Source organism: Tenrec ecaudatus, chromosome 17, assembly GCF_050624435.1.
Source record: "Tenrec ecaudatus isolate mTenEca1 chromosome 17, mTenEca1.hap1, whole genome shotgun sequence".
Classification (NCBI taxonomy): Eukaryota; Metazoa; Chordata; class Mammalia; order Afrosoricida; family Tenrecidae; genus Tenrec; species Tenrec ecaudatus.
In genome coordinates, this window is record NC_134546.1 from 30,345,001 (window position 1) to 30,366,330 (window position 21,330).

Consider the following 21,330-nt stretch of genomic DNA (forward strand, 5'->3'; position numbering starts at 1 on the left):
TTGTGTGAATGGGATGGTTAATATCCAATAAGAGGGTGGTTGGCAAAAATAAAAAATTATAGAGGCAGGGGGAGACGATGGGAGGTTTGCCAGAGTTAAAAGGAACAGAGGCAAATACTGTTACATAAACAATCCAGCGAGAGTGATGATCTGCGAATAGATTCTTGGATAGATATGGAGACTGAAGGAGACAGAGAATGAGAGTCCACCCACAAATATTATATATGTATATATGTGTGTATGTGTGTGTTCATGTGTGTGTGTGTGCACACGTGCACATTACACAGGAGCCCTGGCTCGTCGTGGTTATGTGTTGGGCTGCTAACTACGAGGCCAGCACTTCAATGCCACCAGCTGTTCCTTGGGAGAAAAACAGGACTTTCTACTTCCATAGTTACAGTCTCAGAACTCATCGGGTCACTATGAGTCCGCATCAGCTTGACGGCAGTGAGTGGGTGTATTGGACAGGGTTCTCTAGAGAGACAAACCAGATTGCTAGTAATTATAGATAAATATATTTATAAAGCTAGATATATAATTCAAGAAATAAACCGTTAAATAATATACAGATAGATAATACAAGAAATTAACAGTTAAATTATAAAGCAGTGAGACACTAGCAGTCCTTCAAGTTTTGAGAGCTGCCAGGTGCCAGTCCCCTTCTGTAGAGAGACCTGGGCTATATATACCCAGGCAGCAAACAGCAAGGCAGGTCCATCAACTGTCAGTCCCCAGCTCCAGAGATGAACATTCCAATCGTGTGGGCTTAAAGGGACCTCAACTTACAGCGACACAGTCCACAGGCTAGGCATCCCACAGGTAGTGTACCCCTTTAAACTGAGGCACAGAACAAGCAAGGTGAGGCTCACCGAGCCATTTATCCCTCTGCCCTTCAGTTAATCCTACTTGTGTTTATCGGCCAGGCTGGCGCAATAAACTATAGCAGTGGGTTTGTCTTTTTCCTTCTGGTTTTAGTAAATGTATCCTTGACTGTGGTGGACCATTAGGGGACAAAGCTATGGAAACTTTCTAGACAGAACCACACACCTTGAGGGAATGAGTTGGTGGCGTGGAGACCCAGGATCATATACTCAGGGGACACTAAGGTCACTTGGCATAGCCTAGCTCACGAAGACAATGTTCTCCATGCTGCTTTGACGAATAGCAACTCGTCTTAAAAACTCGTGCGTGCGCATCATCTAAGATGCAATGAGTGGCCTCGCTCTGTCCGGTGGAAGTAAGACTGGGGCACATCGGAAGACAAAGCGAAGCAATTAGACCAATAGGGGAGGGCAGGGGAGATCACTAATCACAGAGCAGATGCATCTTAACTCAGGGAAAGACGATATAGAATAACAGAGAGTTCAAGGCAAAGGAATGCTTACACTGGGCAAACACAAGAGTTAAGGCCAACAAAGTAAATACTGCTACGTACCCCATCCAGCAGTAGCAGTAAAAATAATCATCTATGAGGACATACATAGACACTCCAGTTGAATAAGGGTCAGAAGGCAAATGGGAATACACCCACAGGGAGAGAGGGAGAGGGAGAGGGAGAGAGAGGGAGAGGGAGAGAGAGGAAGAGGGAGGGAGAGAGAGGTAAAGGGAGAGGGAGAGAGAGGGAGAGGGAGAGAGAGGAAGAGGGAGGGAGAGGGAGAGGGAGAGAGAGGGAGGGAGAGGGAGAGAGAGGGAGAGGGAGAGAGAGAGGGAGAGGGAGAGGGAGGGAGAGGGAGAGAGAGGGAGAGAGAGGGAGAGGGAGAAGGAGAGGGAGAGAGAGGGGGAGATAGAGGAAGAGAGGGTGAGGGAGAGGGAGAGGGAGAGGGAGAGAGAGGGAGAGGGAGAGAGAGAGAGGGAGAGGGAGAGGGAGAGAGAGGGAGAGGGAGAGAGAGGGAGAGGGAGAGGGAGAGGGAGAGGGAGAGGGAGAAGGTGGAGAAGTGCTGTTATAGTCTGGGTACTTCAAACAATGTCACAAATTCTGTGTGTATGGATGGCTGAATGGACACCCATTTGCTCTGTAAACTTTCAGCCAAATCACAATAAAAACTCTACAAAGAAATCGATCTACACCCAAAACAAACCCTTGGGTGGCACCGATCCTATTTCAGCCCATCTCCTCCATCCCAGAAGCCCTACTCTCCCACCAGGCGTGCCCCGGCCTTGCAGACAGAACTTCTGGGACGCGCTCAGCGGCACGCCAGAAGAGGCATCAGTCGGGATCAAGCATGGGATGCGAGGGCGCTATCAAGCGACAGCATTCAGTGGTTGTGGTTGGTTGGCTTCCACTCAGAGATCTGAGCTCAGCCCAGGCAGCGAGTCCGAGCAACCTCAGCAGGACCAACGATGTCCCAGGGCAGCTCTGGGAACGCCGCTGCTCAGGAAGTCGCATCTGTGGATGGAAGCTTTTCCGTTCTTGGCAGCACAACCCGGAGCTGTTCCGTGTGCGCTGCCGTTTCCGTAGCAGTGACGGACCCTCTGAACTGTGACTGGCAGCTCCAATTCACAGCCGAGCTGGACAGGTTTCCTTTCAACCACTTCCTATTTTGAAGTGGCTATGGCAGCCAGATAGGCCTGAGCTTGCATACCAGCTGCGTTTCCTTGGCACCAGTTTTTTCCTGCGCCTCCGTTTTCCCTGCTCCCTCGCAGAGAAGCCGCACGAAAGTGCCTGCCAGGTGCACCGCAAACACTGGACCAATGCTAGTGCTTGATTCCTTTCCCCAGAACTGCCAAGCTCCGAAAGAGCTGTGTCGCCTAGTGGTCCTCCGTACTCAGTCAGAATTCTTAAGTAAGGGCAAGGCTGGCTGTCACCTGCGGTTAGACTTGGAGCTCTTTCTTGAGAGCATCTTTGGCGAGGCTTGGAAAAGGAGAGGATGGTAGGGGCTACTTTCCAAGACCTGCCTATTCCATTATCCTCACACTCCACCGTGCCTGGGGATCAGGTAGAGTGTATCAAAAATTCAGATGCCCAGATGTACTGGCCAGCATCACTGAAAGTCAGTCCCCGGAGCCTAGATATTTAATAAGCTTCTCCAAAGATTCTATTGTGTCCCAAAGTTTGAGATTCCCTGACTCCGGGAGTTTTCCCCACCCTCCCTCCTCCTTGACTCACTCACTCCATGATGACAAGAGTAGAGGGATGGGCCCAGCTGGCCACCGGTCTTTAATCTCCTCCTGAATCCACCTGGCCCCTCCTATAACCACACTTGTTTACAGAATGTGGGTAAGCCCAGAAGACACTGCCAATTCTGCCGTTGTTCTCTGACCTAAATTCAATGTTAGCTCTTTGAAGAGAAGCGGATGGGGCGGGGGCGGAGGAGGGGGAAAGGCCTCACGGCCATCAAGTTATTTCCAACTCATAGTGACCTAATAGTACATAGTAGAACTGCCCCCAGGTCTTCCTAGACTGGTGTGTTAGCCTGACTTGACTAGAGAAACAAATTCATAGACACTCATATGTGTATAAGAAAGAGCTTTATAGACAAGAGCAATTGAATATTGAGAAAACATCCCAGCCCAGTCCAGATCAAGTCTGATACTAGCCCATATGTGCAATACCAATCTATAAAGTCCTCTTCAGAGTCACGAGACACATGCAATGACGCTGAATGCAGGAAGATCACAGGCCAAGGGGTGTAAAGCCTTATGGATCCAGTGGCAGTGTAAGCATCTTAGCACTGGCGTGGATCTCCATGTCTCCTCCAGCTCCAGGACTCTAGATTCGCTCCATGTGTCTTGTTAACAGGAATGTCTTGCAGGGGATATGTGTGTGTTCCACCTCCAGTGAGCTATTTATCTCTTTAGTGGCTCCAAATGAAGTCATTAAGCTGCAACCTAATTAACAGGCTAAACGCCACCCCATTTACTCTTAAGTCTCAAGTTGACAACAGTAACTACCACAACTGTCAATCTTCATGGGAGTAGAAAGTCTCATCTCTCTCCCAAGGAGCAGCTGGTGGTCTGGAACTGCTAATGTTGTGGTTAGCAGCCCAAGGCCGAACTCGCTACACCGCTTTGAAAAGAAGCAGAAGCAGGACTTAGATTTTGCCTATTCCATTTTACCTGAGGGGAGGCAGAGTTTGCCCGCAGATCCCTGGCATCTATTGGCTGTCATAATAAACCCCGCACACAGTGGGCAGTCTCCAACCAGCTAAGGAGCCCAAGGCCTCTGTTCTAGAACCAGGCTTCTGTTCTGCACGCTGGCGTCATTTCATGGACTCACTGACTGACGTGACCCTGCTGCCTTTGCATCGCTTCTTGAACCTGAACATGGAGTGCCTGTCGGATCCCTCACATCTAGCAAGGTTCTTTGCTCTGGTCCCTCTTGGCTGGTTTCAGCAGTCAAGCCTTCCCTCGGGCCCCTCAAACTGTCTTCGTGAATGGTGGGTCTCAGTCATGACCCTTCACATGACATGTTGCGTCATCTCTATCAGATCAGCCCTGCCTCTCTCCCTGCTGGTGACGGAGATCATCATTGACCAGGTTTGCCTTACCCAGTTACTTCAGTGAACCCACTCATTCATCACCACTGGAAAGGCCCCCAGGACCCCAAACAACGGCTCTGCTGGCAAACGTTCCTGAGCCGGCACTTCTGCCTGACCTTGACTGTGCGTTACTCCCAGCCTGAGTCGATGCTTTTCCTCCCTCCTTCTTTTCTCTCCTTCACCTTATAGAAAAACTCTGCAGTTTCCTCAATCAGAGGCTCTTCGTTCAGTCTTTTTGGATCTACGTGGTGATTTTTCACAGGGTGTCTCCCCTGCCAGGACGTCATTCAAGGTAAAGTCAACCTGGTCAGTGAGGATCTCACTCACCAGCAGGGAGAGAGGCGTGGCCTATTTGATAGAGACGACACAACGTGAGAGATGTGTCTGAGACCCGCCATGCTGTGGAAGTCCAAGCGGAGTATTTCTGTTTTGAGAAGAGGCTCACGTTGTCCGTGAGTAATGAGCTTTCCCAGATTGGAGAGCTCTACTGCAGAGCCCTCCAGAGGAAAGTACCTGCCAGTTGTGAGAGCATCCATGGAGACGTTAGCAGGACACACTTGGATAGTGCCCTAGGCTGCTCCTGTCACCTGGTTGAAGGAAATTCCTTGCAGTTGCTATACTGGGTCAATACTGACTCATGGAAACCCCTCTCCATCACAGGTTCAATCCCTTCTTCCAAGACACAAACAGACCATGTGCTGGGCAGACTAACTCCTCCAAGATATGAGAGCCAGTTGGGTGAGGGTTGGTGAGGAATGTTATGTGACCTGGGCTCATTACCAAGACTATTACCATGAATACGGTTCCCAAGTGGCACCAATCACCCTCTGACATAGTGAGTTCTTTTTGATCTCCAACTAGAGTTCCTTCAGACCTCCTCCCTTTGACTTTTAAGGTCTCTAGCTCCACACTCAGGAATGTCCCCCCAGCTGTGTTCTCACATAGATAACATCAGACGTAGATCTGATATCCTTCATGACACACAGGTGTGACCCAGAGACACCTAGCTGTGGCCGGGACAACCAGGCCACAGGCCTCTTTGTGCGTGAAGGGGAGAAGGAAGATGGTGGCTATTATCTACCCCCAAAGATCCCAAGGCAGTTTATATTTAAATGCTATCAACCTATTGTGATTGATAATTATTTACCCATGTCTGTTCTCCCTTCCAATCAAGACTATTTGTATAAGTTTTTGGAATCAAGACTCTTATTTTCCAACCTCCCTTGCACTTAGATATGAATATGTGAATAAGTTCTGGCCAGTGAGGTGTGAGGGGAAATGATATGTGCAACTTTCATAATGTTTCCTTAACGAGTTCAAGTCCCTTTTCTGACCCTCCCCCATCCTCCCACTGCCCACTGCCCCATCATTCTGCGGCTCTGAACAGTGATATGGTGCCCCAGCTCAGTGGACTTTGAACTACATCCTAGGGCTGGTGAAGCAACAAGTTAGAAGGAGCCTGGATCCCATATGTCCATGTTAAGCACAGCTGTCACACTAGTTTGCGACTACCTGTTGGGAAAGGCAATCCACCAGGGCCTTGAACTTCTCTGAACATCTAAATATGGCAAGAACACAAGGCACTGCTCACTCACAGCACAATCATCTCCCAGGGATGAGTTTTCTGCCAGCAATGTGAGGTGAGTATGTCGTCACTCGGAAACAGCGCAGGCTTGCTTCCCACACACTATTTTGTGTTAGATCCCCCAAGTTTAGTGCTCCGGACCTGTGATGCACACTCACCGGGTGCATATCGCCCACCTTGGCCTCTGTGCTGACGTCATAGATCCTGGAGGCCAACACTAACATGAAAGTCATCCTCCTTGATATGCAATGAGTACTAAAAGTCTATGTCTTTGAGTCAGAAGTCTTATATCTTCTACCAGCGTCCACAAAATAGTCATCTAGTAGCTTTCAAGTAGAATAAAACTCCATACCTAATTTTGAATTGTATTAGGAGAGAGATCAACTTGTATATTTTATAAGCTGTCCTGGAGGTAGCTGAATATAATCGTAAGTGACCAAAGAGTAACTTTTGGAAGTTATTATTTGGCAAGACATGTTTATTACATCTTATGTGTGTTTGGTTGTTAACTGTGAGGTCAGCATTCAAAACCCCCAGCCACTTCATGGGAGAAAGAGGAGGTTTTCTACTCTTTTCAAGATTTACAGTGTGTGGGAGTTGTGTTAGTCCAGGTAGACTAGAGAAACAAATTCATAGACACTCATATGTGTATAGGAAAGGGTTTTAGATACAAGAGCAATTGAATATTGAGAAAACATTCCAGCCCAGTCCAGATCAAGTCCACAAGGCCGATATTTTCCCATATGTCCGATACCAATCTATAAAGTCCTCTTCAGACTCACAAAACACATGCAATGATGCTGAATGCAGGAAGATCACAGCCAGTGGGTGGAACATCTTGTGGATCCAGTGGCATTGTAAGTATCTCAGTGCTGGCAGGGCTCTCCATGTGGCTTCTCCAGCTCCAGGGTTCCCACTACCATCAGCATAGCTTCATGTGTCTTGTCAATAGAGAGTCTCTCAGGGAGGGAGAAGAGGGATTGAGTGTCTCCCACCTCCAAGGAGGAAATATAGGAGTTCCCAGAATCCACAGGAGAAGGCCATACCCACACAGAGGCCTCATTGTCTATGATGAGTGACAGACTAGACTCAACCCCTTCACTCCTAATCCTCTCAAGTCCCAAAATGACACCAGATGCTGTAACGACCACAGGAGTCCACAGGAACAGTTCTACTCTGCCATGTGGAGTCACTGTACATGGAATTGCCTTGATGGCAGTGAGATCAAAGACTCACCATTCAAACGGAACCCAATAGCGTCATTCAAAAACAAGACATTATGTTTGGGCAGGGTCCAGACCATGCAGCCGCCTCCCCCAGCTCTCCCGAAAGATAGCCTGCTGGACTGTGCAGTCCCTTCCCCCTGCTTCTCAAGGCCAGAGCTGGAATGTGCAGTTCCTGCCTCCAGCATTCCAAGGAGCTTAGTTCTCTGGGCTGGGTCTGTACAGCCCCTTTCCTCAGTGTTCCAGGACGATTTACTCACAGACCACATCCTGATTCAGACCCTATAACTGCAGCCCAGAAGGCCTTCCTTCCCTTATCAGTACCTACGTCCTTGGTTCAAGCCTTGTATGTATCCCACTGCCTCACCTCCAGGCGCGATTTCCCTGACCTAACTCGTTGGGTCTCAGTACCCGCCTAGGAGCTCAAGATGCCCCCGTCCTTCCTCTGCTTTCCCTTCCCTCCTGGGAGTTCTTTCCCTGTCTCAATAAAATCTTTCTGAACTTCACATTCCTGGCTAAATTCTTTCTCTGTTCTGTGCCTCCATCTCCAACCTCTCACATTATTTTCAAAAGTGCAATATATGTCTTACTTGAGGACCTTTGAGCACATGTCTTATAGGCATTAAGAAGCCACTGGGATGAAAAGTTTCCATGGATGGCAGACATCAAAGACATTGCCACTGAATCCGGAGGGCAAAATTATGAAAGTGAATTCTCCACATTGACTTTGAGTAAGATCCATTTGAATGTAGCTGATATGCTATTGTGGACCAAGACTGATCATCAGCCTTGTGCTTTGATAGAAGATCCTGTACTTTGGAGAATGGAGAGTGAAATCCCCAATTGGCCTCTCCTTCGGAGTTCTTTTCAGCACATTAGCATCTCTCGTCCTTTGTTTAGATGAGAATGAAAGGCAATTCGTTGTTCTTAGAAGTTCGGATTTCTTTAAATCTTGGTTATATTGTTTTGGTAAATTTGGTAGCAATTGGACTGTTAACCATTCAGGCTATTTTTCTAGTGAAGTATTAAATACAGGAGGAAATTTTAAAATGCACATCTTCAGCTTTGTGCTCTTAACTCTTTACACCTGGGATAAATTTTCTTTTAGGGCTGATGTATTCTTTTCAACTATTCATCCTGAATTGAGTGAAGGTTTACGGAGCAGATAAATTTTTCATTCAACGATTCACGGACCTTTCATTTCATGCCACGCATTGCAACCCCCCAGTGTCACTTCACTTATCCCGCTTCTTTCCTTTGTTTCTTGATGTTATTGTTGTTGTTGTTTACAACATTTTATTAGGAGCTAATCCAGACATTATGCCATCCCATAGTTCAATCATATCAAGGAGTATCGTACAATTGCTACCAACATCGCTTTCTTTTTTAAAAAAATAATGTTATCGGGGGCTCATACAACTCTTATCACAGTCCATACATCCATCCATTGTGTCAAGCACATTTGTACATTTGTACATTTGTTGCCATCATCATTCTTAAGCCATTTGCTTTCTACTTGAGCCCTTGGTATCACTTCCTTATTTTCCCCCTCTCTCCCCTTCCCTTCCCTCATAAACCCTTAATAATTTATAAATTATTATTTTGTCATGTCTTACGCTGACAGATGTCTCCCTTCACCCACTTTTCTGTTGTCTGTCTCCCAAAAAAAAGAGGTTATATGTAGATCCTTGTAATCGGTTCCCACTTTCCCCCACACCTTCCCTCCATCCTCCCGATATCACCACTCTCAACACTAGTCCTAAAGGGGTTCATCTGTCCTGGATTCCCTGTGTTTCCAGTTCATATCTGTACCAGTGTACATCCTCTGGTCTAGCCGGATTTATAAAGTAGAATTGGGATCGTGATAGTGGAGAGAAGGAAGCATTAAAGAACTAGAGGAAAGTTGTATGTTTCATCGTTGCTACCCTGCACCCTGACTGGCTCATCTCTTCCCCATGACCCAAATCAATTTCAAAACATTTTCTTTCTACTTGCACTCCTTGATACCAGCTCTGCAAAAAACCAAACAAAGATCCAAGAAAACTAACCACAATGACAAAATACAACAGAGATAAACCCCAATATGAAAAGAAAAAAATCCAGAAATTATTAAAAACCAGATCAAGTACCAAGTGGATCAGAGGGGAGAGCCAGTGACAAGGTTTTAACCGTTCAGGTCAGATTTATCATTTTAATCTACTACAGTCATCTCTCCAGGACTCTCTGTCTGATAACCAGGTTGTTCCCATCCCTCAATTTAAGGGAAATCACCAGAGGTGCATTCTCTGTGTAGACCTTGCAAGTGTATTTTGGGCTTCCACCGCCAACCACAGCTTCTGCACACAAACTCTGATATTATTCGCTCCTTCACATCTGGATTACGTAATTCAAAATTCTTGGATTTCAGGTGTTGGTGTGCTTCTTCCATGTGGACTTAGTTGGTGTCTCACCTAGATGGCTGCTTGTTTGAAAACAAGCCTGTAAGTACCCAAACACTATTCTATTTGATAGCTGGGAACCATCCAAATTCTTCACCACACTTTGCTATTACACTCATGTCTTCTTTGCTTCCTTCATGAGGGCAGGTATCCAGCAGGGCCAAGTTGTAAGAACAAATTGATCTTAGATTGAAGCTAATCCAGTCCATGTTTTTTATCTGCTTTTGGCTCCTCTTAGAGACCTCCTTGTTAAATCATGGTAGAGAATCCTATCCATCCATCTCCCTGGAACATAAGGACCTTCTGTTTATAGTGACATTTATTAGCCCATGGCACTAATTTTTAAAACACTACTGAGAAAGGGTTCATGAGGAGGAAGGAAGAAAGGGTAGAGAGGGGGGGAATGAGCTGATAGCAAGGTCTCAAGTAAAAAGAAAATCATGTGAGAATGATGATGACAACCTATGTAAAAAATGTGCTTGGCACACGGATGTATGTATGGATTGTGATAAGAGCTGTAAGTGCCCCCAATAAAATGATTTAAATAAAAACACTATTGAAAGAGGGATATTGAGCAAGTGTAGGTTTACTACATATCACAATACCTGGATTGTTCACTTTTAAAGAATATATCCTTACATGACTGGACACTATTTGCACAGACAGTAGATAAACCCCTGTTGTGGGGAGGGGTTGTTTTTAACTGGTTACTGTTGTGAGTGCTAGATGGTATCTCCTCATTGTTTCGACTTGCATTTCCCGGAAGGCTAGTGAACAAAAGCATTTCCTCAGCTCGTTAGAGTTGCTTATCTTGAAAAAAAAAAAAAAGAAAAGAAAAAAGCAGCAAACTGGTCAATTGAAAATGTTGAGCAAGGTTCAAACCAGGTGGCATCACTAGATGCTCAATGGGGAGACTGAGACAGACAAAGCTCAAAGGAGGACAGATGAGAGGATGTGGCAGCCCTGCCACAGAACCACTGACCCAACGGTGAAAGCCTCTGTGAGATGAGGTAGCACCGCTATGTGACGGACCAAAATATTCTAAATGTTTGATCTTCAGCAAGCATCCCCTGTATACGATATTTCCATTTCCAACTTCTAATGTGTTCACAATTTCCCAAAGAAATTCTTAGGCCCATTACTCGTTTGGGGGGTACATGTTGTTTTTGTCTGCTCAGTAGCCCTTTAGGGGGTGCCATGATGATTTGACCTTAGAGAACCACCCACGATCACTCTCAGTCTATATGTCGGGTACGATGGACTCAACCCTACCACTCGCCGCTACTCGGGGCAACCCGCTAGGACAGGGTCACATTGTCCTCTGTGGATCTCTGCAGCTGCGATGCTTTTCAGTAGAAAGTGTCATCTTTCCCTCATGAAGGGGGGCTGGTGGTTTCAAACTGCTAACCTCTTGGTTATCATCCCAGTGTGTCATAACCTCTGTGACACCAGGGCTCCTCCAATCCCATGAAGCAGCAGGGAAGTGGTTCAGAAGGTCGCTTGACCGAAGCTGCCCAGTGGAATTCAATACCAGAAATGGCGGTCACACTATTGGGAGTTGAGACACTTGCTTTATACTGAGAGTGCTACTGTGGGAACTATGTCACTAGGCAGACTCAGCAGACCAGGTTGGGAAAAACAGGAGGGGGGATCATTCTACTGACATATTTTAGCTCAGGTCCAACCAAACCTGAAAGCCTGTTAACCAATGAAGTCCCCGTTTTGCCTAAGGCAAGTTTGACTTCATCATTTTCAGAACTAAAAGAGCTCTCTCTACCTCTTAAGCGCACAGGGATTGGACTGGGTGACAGCAGCTTTGGGGCCTTGAAAGTATTTCCATCACAAAGGACATCAAAGATGATGCCATCGAATATGGATTAAAAGTTGATTCCAACTGCTAGAGAGAAATGGCCCCATGGGTTCCCAAGACGAACTCTTTACAGGAGCAGAAAGCTTTATCTTTCTCCCATGGAGTAGCTGGTGGTTTTGAACTGCCGACCTGGAGGTTAGCAGTCCAACATGCAACCCACTATGCCACCAGGGCTCCCCACCCCGATGTTTGATAGTGTGCATTACATTTTTTAAAGGGAACCCTGTCGTGCACCCAAATTGTTTGTTCCCTGAGTGAAAGTAACTCCGGTGCCATAATCAGGTCAGAGGAGAGTGCGAGGAGAACTTGTTTGGAAACTGGTTTGCCTAAGATTGGCTATTACTGTTGTTAGGTGCCTTCGAGTTGCTTCAGATCCATTTCAATCCGACGTAAAACAGAACAAAACACCGCCAGAGCCTGTGGCATCCTCCAGCCCAGGGCTGCAGCCACGGGGTCCCTCCATCTTGTCGAGGGTCTTCCTCTGTTTCGCTGCCCCGCTACCTTGCCAAGCATCAGGTCCTGGACTAGAGACTGAGGTCTCCTAACAACCTGTCCAAGGTACTGTCCACATGTCTCACCATCCTTGCTTGTAAGGAGCGTTCTGGCTGTATTTCTTCCAAGACAGATTTGTTTGTTCTTTTGACAGTCCATCTGTTTTGCCAGCCACCACAATTCAAAAGCATTTGTTCTTCAGTCTTCATTAGTCAATGCCAAACTTCCACCTGCAAAGAAGGCAAGTGGAAACACCGCGGCTTGAGTCAAATGCACCTTAGTCCTCAAAGTAACATCCTTGCTTTTCAATCCCCTAAAGCAGTCTTGTGCAGCAAATGTACCCAATGCAATGCATCATTTGATCTCTTGACCGCTGTTTCCAGGAGCATAGACTGTGGAGGCAAGGAAGACATCTTTGACAATGTCAGTCTTCTCTCCATTTATTACGATGTCACCTATTCGTCCATTTCTTTTCTTTTCTTTTTGGATCGTTTTATTGGAGACCCTTACTGCTCTTATAACACTGCATACATCAACTGTACCAAGCATATTTGTACATATGTTGCCATCATCGTTTTCTAAACCTTTACTTTCCATTTGAGCCCTTGGTTTCAGCTCCTCCTTCCCCTCTCCCCCCTCCGCTTTTGGTTTCTTTGCATTGCGTCATCATTTGTACTGAAGACTGTATCCCTTGATCTTCATCAGCAAGTCCTTCAAGTCCTCCTTACTTTCAGCAAGCCAGGCTGCGTCATCTGCATTTCGCAGGTTGTTAATAAACCTCCCTCTGAATCCTGATACCTCTGATTATTTGTTCAGCATACAGAGTGAATAAGTATAGCAGAGGATACAAATCGGATGCACACCTTTCCCGGTTTTAAACCATGTAGTTTTCTCTTGTTCTGTTCACACACTGCCTCTTGATTCGTGTACAGGTTCCACATGAGCACAACGAAGTGTTCTGGAATTTTATTCTTCTCAAGGCTATCTATGGTTTGTTATGATCCAGGTATTAGAATACCTCTGCAGAGTCATTAAAACACAAGTCAACATCTTTCTGTTATCCTCTGCTTTCAGTCAAGATCCATCTGGCATCAACAATGATATCCCTCGTTCCACATCATCTTCTGAATCCAGCCTGAACCTCTGGCAGCTCCCGGTCAATGTGCTGCTACAACCACTGTTGAGTGATCTTCAGCAACATTTTACTAGCATGTGATAGCAGTGATATTGTTCTCGAATGTGTGCATTCTGCTGAGTCACCTTTTTTTGAAACGAGTACAGTCAGTTGGTCAAATAGCTCTCTTCCAAATCGCTTGGCAATGACGACTGAGTGCTAAGAGAGGGCTTGAGAGAACATCCCAGCCCAGCCAGGATCAAGGCCATACGTCTGATATTAGCCCATAAGTCTGATATTAGTCCCCAAATTCCTCTTCAGACCCACAGAGCACATGCAGGAAGATCACAGGGTGGTGGGTGAAAAGCCTATGGAGCCAATGATGATAGGCACATCTCCAGGACGCTGGCTGCCATCAGCATGGCTTGTTAGCAGGAAGACCAAGGCAGAGAGAGTGGCATCTCTTTCTCCTCCAGGGAGAAAGAGAGGAAGTTCTAAGAATCCTCATAAGAAGGTCACATCCACCAGGAGGCATCATCAAGCTGTGACCTGATTGACAGGCTAAACTCCACCCCTTCCCTCTATTTATCAAGTTGACATGAAATTATGTAACTACCACAGAAACTTAGGGGGCAGTGAGCAGTGAGTTTATGTTTATAAAGGAGGAAAAACTCAGAACAAGAAGATAAGATTAGTTCCATAACTTGAAGAATATAATCAATATGTGGAAACGATTGCCTCGATGTGTTTTGTTGTGTATATTGTCAAAAAAAGAAATAAGATGGGGAACGCAGGGAGGAAGTAGGAACAGTACTGCTACAATGAGGTGTTTACAAGCATGTCGTGAAACAAAATGTGCATAACATTTGAATGGCAACTAATTTCTCTGTAAACTTTCACTCAAACTACAAGTGGGGAGGAAACAAAGTCTCTCATGGAGCCTGTCCAGTAGTTGAGTAAGTAACAACACTGAAAATGTACTCGAAGATCAGGGATGACCTAAGGGTATTTCTGATGACTTATTGCTGTGAGGTGTTGTCAAGTCCATTCCAATACTGAGTGCCAAGCAAAGAGAACGGACATCATCACCTCTAAGGCCAGAGAATGGGAAAGAGAAGAGGAGAGTGGTAATGGGTCAACCTGAGGGGAGAATCCATTTGAGGTCTCTGTGAGTGACTTTATTGTTAAGTTTCTGAGAATTTTCCCTGTTTTTAGAAGCCTATTAATAATGTAGGCTTCTTAGTCATCTTTATGAGCCCTAAGTATGACAGGCCTGAGGAACACCACATCCTCTAATTTCTGTGCAGAGTTGGGAAGTAGTGTACAGAGTCTAAGAGCTTAGACCTCATGATGCCTGACTTACAAAGTGCTCAGCCATGGGGACTAACCTCCAGCTGAGAAAAGGGACAGAGCTTACTCTTCACCTGTCCAGCCTGACATCTGCCCACCTCTTGTTGAAGGAAAAAATAGCCTCTATAAGTAATGCTCTTGTACATAAATGTCCTAATTCCTACTCCCTTTACCATATAACCACAACCTCTGCTACTACCCAATAAATGAATAAACAAAATGAAGACCCCTCCTAGAATTTGGCACCTCTTCACTTTCAAGATGACTACCTTGTTTGTGTTCCAAGCTCACCTTCCAGGTGAAAGTTTCCCCTAGACGTAGATTTCCCCTTCTTCTTCTTCTTCTTCTTCTTCTTTAGGTGCACAATTGTTCCTTTAAAATATTGCAATGGGGCTAAGAAAATAGGATAGTCTGGTAAGAAAAAACAAGGCAAGTGAGTTCCTGACAGCTGATTGAAGCACAGTGGAGTTCTATTTGAGGCAATAGGTTTCCATTCAAATTTGATGGGAAATGAATTCGAGAACGTCTCCTTACATCTGAAAGCCACGTCATGATGCCTCACTTCCTCCCAAGCAGAGCAATAAGGTCTTCCACAGCGATGCTCGGCATTGGCCACTCAAGTGCACTTATTTCGCTCTGTGACAGCATGAGCTTGGCAGAACATTAAGAACTGGCACCTGAGAAGAAAATGCAGGCTTCCTGCTCACAGAAGAGCTTCTAAGACATCTTTGCCAACATAGCATTGCCAAGAGGGCCAGTGTATGAATCAGCCCCAAATGGTAAGTGGGCTGATGAGATGTGCAGATTTATGAGAATTTCTGATGAAGCAGCACTCACGAGGGCCTGTGGGTTGTTGTGTGCATGTGACAGAGTCTCTTCTTTGGCTTGCTTGGGTCCTTGAGATATTATACGCTGTACTTCCCTGAAGCTTGCTGTAAGCTCTCTTTTTTCCTGTGCTCCCAGACATTTTCCAGCTTTGAGAAGGAGAATGGAGGCTTTGTGGCAAGAATGCTATTTCCCCAAACTACAAAGACAGAACCTTCCGAGAGATGGCTATTGTGTTTTACTAGCATCTGATTCCAGGAACATGGTCTCCATCTTAATTTCCTGATCATGGTTTTATTTCCACACAAACCATAGTTCTAGTCGTACAGTATGCCCTCTGAAGAAACTCGAAACCAAGCCAAAAACAATGCCATGCCAAAATGAGCTGATTATGCAAATGGATGAGGAAACCATGCCGGCAAGTTCCCAGCACTCTCCTCCCTTCCAGGCCCAGTACTCCTGTAGTTACCCAACGTGGCAAAGAAATCCACGGGCATTTGGATCTGGCAATCCTCTGAAAGCTCTGAGCCAGGGTTTTTTTCTTGGTTCTTTGTTTCCTAGAAGCTATTTTGGAGAAGAATCTGCATTTGGTCCCAGATAACGTACATTAGAATGGCCTGGGAGCCTGTGGAAAATGCCAGTCCTTGAGCCTCCCTCTGGAGTCACAGAATCAGAGATTCTCTGTTGGCCTGTTGTGGTGAGGGGAAGTTACTGCCTTATGGCTCTTCTAGCCATGTCTCTGTAACTCTCACTGACTGATTGGGTGGGATGTGTTAGTCGGGGTTGACTACGGAAAGAAATCCAGAGACACTCATTTGTGCATAGTAGAGGACTTTATAAAATGCAATTGTATATTAAGAAAACAGCTCAAGTCCATAAGTCTGATATCAGTCTATAAATTGCTCTTCAGACTCGTGCAGCCATGCCATGACACTGAATGCAGGAAGACCACAGGCCAGTGGGTGGAAAATCTTGTGGATCCAGTGGTGGTGGTAGCATCTCAGTGCTGGCGTGGGTCTCCATGTGGCTCCTCCAGCTCCAGAGCTGTGGCTGCATCAGTGTAGCTCCATGTGGCTTGTCAATGGCAGAAGGTTTGGTGTTCTGGATTAGTGGTGTCTCAGAAGATGGGCCTGCTTATCTACTTCTGTAAAGATCTTTGTTATTGGGGTTACCATAATTCATAATTATGTCAAAATTATGATTATGGGGTTACAAACTTGGCAATCAACTCGAGAGGAATGATCTTGGCTTGGTTTCATCTATCTACACAGCTATAACCTAGGAGGCCAACAGACTGACCCTTCAGTCAGCCGGCACAGGAAATCTACAATGATGTCTCCACCTCTAAGCTACAGTGGCTTCCACTTGTCTGTCAGTGTGGTACTGTGGTGGCTTTCGTGTTGTGGTTGTGCTAGAAGCTAGGCCACTGGTGTCTCAAATATCTGCAGGGCTACCCAAGGTAAAGCGGTTTCCACAGAATGCCCCGACTAAGGACAAGTAGCTAAGAAGTAATAGGCTATCCATTCTGAAGAATCAGTCACTGAAAACTTTGTGAATAGCAGATGAAAATTATGAGATACTGAAAACCTCATGAGTAGCAGATTGTCAGAGAGCATGTCAGAAGATGAGCCCCTCAGGTCAGAAAGTACTCAGGTCAGAGGGTCCTCAGAACATGACTGAGGAAGAGTTGCTCTCTCAAAGTAGAGTTGACCAGAATGACGCGAATGGGGCAAAGCTTTCAGGACCTTCGTATGCTGCTGGGGCTTAACTCAAAATGAGAGAAACAGTTGCAAACATCTATTAATCATCATAACTTGGATTATACAAAGTATGAATCTCAGAAAATTGATACTCATCAAAAATGAAATGGAACTCTTAAGATCAATATCCAAGGCCTTAGTTAACTGATATGGACTGGCATTGGCCATTTTCAATCAGTTAATCATAGAGTCTACAATGCTGGGAATGAAAAATTCGAGAGAAATGACATCACGTTCATTATCACAAAGGACATTTCAAGATCTATCTTGAAGTGCATTGCTATCTGTGTTAGCATAATATCTATATGTACACAAAGAAATCAAGTTAATACAACTATTATTTAAATTTACAAACCAACCCCCAAAGCTAGTGATGAAAACAGCTGAAGAATTTTACCAATTACTTCAGTCGGAAATTTATCAAACAAGTAATCAAAATGCATCTAAAGTGATTGGAATGCAAAGCTTGGAAACAACGAGGAAGTTAACAGTTGGAAAACACGACCTTGGTGATTTAAATGTAGAAGGACAAAATTTTGCAAGACCAAAGACTTCATAGAAAATTCCGTTTTTTCTACTATATACAAGGGGGTACCTCCCTAAAAAAAAAAAAAACAGAAAAAAAAACTCCGCTGGGCAGAGTTTTTGTAGTATGCATTTTTCCCTCTAAGCAAGCATCAAGAAACTTGCTCCAAGTTGGTGCACCCATTGGCATCTTCCGAGAAGGTTCTCTCTGGTCACAGTGAATTTTTTTCGTAAAAGCAGTTTCACTCGAACCTCGTTTTCTGTGACGGCTGACTTTAAAACAGCATGAGGGTGTTTCCTCCTCCAGAAAAAGATGTCACAGAAACTGTTGTGATGTTGAACACACAGAAGGACAGCACTGTGGGAAAAACTCACGTGTACGAGTAGTTTTCTTGTTTCAAAAAAGGTGAACAGTCGATTGATAGCAAACCTCGTTCTAGACGTCCATCAGCTTATCGAATGGGTAAAAATAAAGACAATAAACTCCATGCACCTGTGCTCGAAGATCAACGATGGACCACTGAAGAGATGGGGAAGTTGGCTGGACTCTCTTGGCACTTGGTACAGCAAATTTTAACGCAGGATTTGGAACTGAGAAGGGTGGCTGGGACATCTGTGCCTCGGGTTCTGACTGACCAGGAAAAGGAGCACCGAGCGAAAACATGCGGGGCTTTGAAGCAACAGCTCCGAAGCAACTTCTTTTCAAAGGTCATTACTGGTAACGGCACAGGGTGCTATTCTCGCGACCCTGAAAGCAAATATCAATCAAGCTAGGGGAAGATGCCATCGTCACCTCACCCAAAAAAGCTCATGAAAGATCAAGACGGTTCATTTGTATTTTTGATGGGAGGGGGATAGTGCATTGGGAGCTTTTGTTCCACCAAGTCAGACTATTCATCAAGCTTTTTATTTTGAAGTTCTGAAAAGACTGCATAACAGTGTGTTAGTCTGGGCAAACAGGAGAAACAAATCCACAGAAATCCACATGCATATAAGAGAGAGTTTTATCTAAAGGGTACTTGTACATTAAGCATCCCAACCCAGTCCAGTCCAAGCCCATAGTCTGATATTAGCCCATATGTCCAACAATGCTCTACAGAGTCCTCCTCAAACTCAAAAAACACATGCTATGACACCGACTGCAGGAGGGAAGCCGAGTCAGTGAGCATGTAAGCATCTCAGTGCTGGTAGAGGTCTCCATGCACATGCTCCAGCACCCAGGGCTGCATCAGGCTAGGTCCCTATGGCTTCTCCTCAGGATGTCTCGCAGGAAGTGAGCCTTGCCAGCTGAGGCAGGGAACTAGCTAAGGCAGCTGCACACTGGTCTGACCATTAGAGAGCAAGAGACCTGAGAACTAGAAAGGCGAGGCACACCGAGCCATTTATCTCTCCACCCTTCAATTAATCCCACATGTGTTTATCGACCAGGCTGGCACAATAAACCTTAACTATCATAGTGTGGGACAAAAAAAAAAGGCCTGATTTTTGGCAGATGGACTGGTTTTGCCACAACAGTGCCCCTCCTCACACAGCCATCTCAGTGCACACCAGTTTTTGGCAGAAAACAGCGTGCCTCTCTTGCCTTACATACCTTACTTTCCTGACCTCACTCTGTGTGACTTCTTTTTGTTTTCATGAATGAAGAGGGACATGAAAGGACAGCGATTTGACAACTTAAACGAGGTGACGAAAAAAGCGAGGGAGGTGCTGTAAGTCATCCAAACAGGTGAGTTTGAAAAATGTTTCCAAAAATGGAATAGCAGATTTGACTAATGGAGAGTACTTTGAAAGTGATAAGGTTATTTTGGGTTTTTAAAGAATTAAATACACATAACTTTAGGGGGGGAAATTGTTGTTGTTGTTACCCCAATGTAAGTGGTGACTATATACACACGGACTTCTCTAGACAGAATACACAGACATATTTTGGGGAAGAGATGAAGGAAAAGTTCAATATCAGCAGCTGAAACAAGGCCAGGGCTGACTCTGAAACAGATCATCAATTGCTCCTATGTAAATTCAGGTTAAAGCTGAAGAAAAATGAAACACTTCATGAGAGCCAAATATGACCTGGAGTCTATTCCACCTGAATTTCAAAAGCATCTCAAGATCAGATTGACAAATTGAATGCTAATGACAGAAGACCAAAAAATGAGTAAGGAAGACTGAAGAAGAATCGATGCATCTGAATTAAGATGCTGGCAAAGACTACTGATAGTACCATGGACTGCCCAGGTAACAAACACATGTGTCTTAGAAGAGGTACAGTCAGAATTACCCTTAGAATAGAGGATGGCTAAACTTCCTCTTGAATATTTTAGACATGTTGTCAAGAGAGACCAGTCACTGGAAAAGGCCATCATGCTTGGAAACTAGAGGGACAGCAAAAAAAGAGGAAGGGCCTTGATGATATGGACTGACACTGCGGCAGCAAAAATGGGCTCAAAGTCAACAATAATTGTGAAGAAGGCCCCGGGCTGGCCAGTGTTTCATTTGGAAACAAAGTGATAGCATTTAACAACAACCTACAGGGGAACTTCTTTCTCCTCTGTATCAGAGTTAAATTACAGTGAGAATTTTCCCCATAATTCATCTGACTTGTTCCTAATTCTGCTTTCCAGCAATATTTCAAGCACTTTGACTGATAGTCAGCCATTAACATGAATGGACAGCTGTGCCACAATGCGACCGCCAGCAAAAACCAGTCATTCATATCCTTGGATAAGTGGATGGATTCTGGGCTTACAGCAAGATATGGTGAAGAAGGCAGATGGTGCCCGGCTATCAATTGGAATAGCGTTTGGGGTCTTAAAGGCTTGTTTGTATTCAAACAAGCAGCCATCCAGTGGAGTTGTCAATTAAGTCCACATGGACGAAGCCCACCAGCCTGTGTGATCCAAAGATGATGAGAACAAAATCCAAATATGATGGAGGGAAAAGTATCAGAGCTTAAATTGTGAACACACAATTTGTAGAAGGCTCTGGAGGACAGTGGGAGCCCAAAATCCATCTGCAGAGTGTCTAGTCAGATTGAGCCCCTGGCAGATCCACTCTGGACACAAGGAGGGGTGGTGGTGCCTGGAACAGCTTTACTATCAGACAGAGACTATTGTACACTTGATTATGGTAGATCAAACCATGGTATAATATGATATTTGCCACGTAAACCTCCCTCTTGACCCAACCTAAATTTTCTCTAAGCTTAAATATTTCTTTTTTATTCCATGAAAGAAATTTCTTCTCTGGGTTCTTAATAGTGTTGGTGGTCTTTTCTTTCTTACACTTTATTTCTGTTATTATCATTATAATTTACTTCATTTTGCTTTTTTTGGTATGTTAGATTTCCCACTTTACAAAGTGCAGATGGAATGGATTAATACAGATCATAACCCATGTAATGGCTTATGAGCAGGGGGAGGGGAAGGAAATGGAAGAGCAAGCAATGAATGCAGGAGGGGGCAGGGAGCACTAGAGCTGATTATGATTATGTCGGTACAACTAGACATTATGATGATGTCGATACAACTCTTTTAAAAAGTGACTTAACAATGGAAGTGTATTTTATATCCAGAAAACTACTTAAAAAAAAAGAATCCAGAGTTGACTGATGACTACCAGGGGTGACGGAGGGAGAGTTTTTGCTTAGGGGGCATCTAGTTTAGGTTAATGG